This window comes from Palaemon carinicauda, chromosome 45 (genome assembly GCF_036898095.1).
Source record: "Palaemon carinicauda isolate YSFRI2023 chromosome 45, ASM3689809v2, whole genome shotgun sequence".
NCBI lineage: Eukaryota > Metazoa > Arthropoda > Malacostraca > Decapoda > Palaemonidae > Palaemon > Palaemon carinicauda.
Genome location: NC_090769.1, coordinates 21,360,106 through 21,360,925, shown reverse-complemented (window position 1 = coordinate 21,360,925; position 820 = coordinate 21,360,106).

The window sequence follows — 820 nt, the reverse complement described above, 5'->3', positions numbered from 1 at the left end:
TAAACCATTCTAATGTGTTTCCCACCCCCAATATGTTGTGATTATTGGGAGCCCAATGAGGGAAAAAAATGGATGCATCCACCTAACCACACCCGACAAATCTTTCCTATGGGGCCAGGTCCAACCTCCTTACTTACCTAAGAGGGGAGGGACTTTGCCGGACACAACTGCCGACTTCCAATCAAAGTTGCTCGTAGTTACATATTTTGGGGTAGTTTGTAGCGCTACGGCCAAGCGTCCTAATTTGCTTATTATCGCTCCGACTGTTATCTTGTATAGAATAAAAACGTTTGGAAATGGTCTACGGATCTTAAATATGTTGTGTAAGGGGGGTCCGGGGGGGCACAGCCCCCTGGGTAAGGACACGGCTTTTAGCATAGGTTAGGTGGGTTTTTTAAGTTAGCTTTTGCCGTCGTAGTCGTAGGTAAGGAAGCTGTTGTGTAGGGGGGGGGGGGTCCGGGGGCGAAGCCCCCCTGGGTAAGGATACGGCTTTTAGCATAGGTTAGGTGGGGTTTTTAAGTTAGCTTCTCCCGCCAAAATCGTTTGTAGAACGACGGCCACAGTTCAGAATATTCCCGTTTTCTAGGGGATCTGGCCGTCACCCTACAAAGGCTCCCATATTTCTTAGAATAAATAAAACAGAATTTCTGGTCGTATGTATGATGACGGCCATGCTACACAACTCATTTATTTCGATCCCTATTCATTAGAATACGGCAGTGTAAGGGGAGTTGCAGGGAGTCGTTAGGCCTCCGTTAGTTAAGTAGGTAAGGGCACGGGTTGTAGGTTAGGTTAGGCGGGGAAGTTTAGGTTCGGTGAA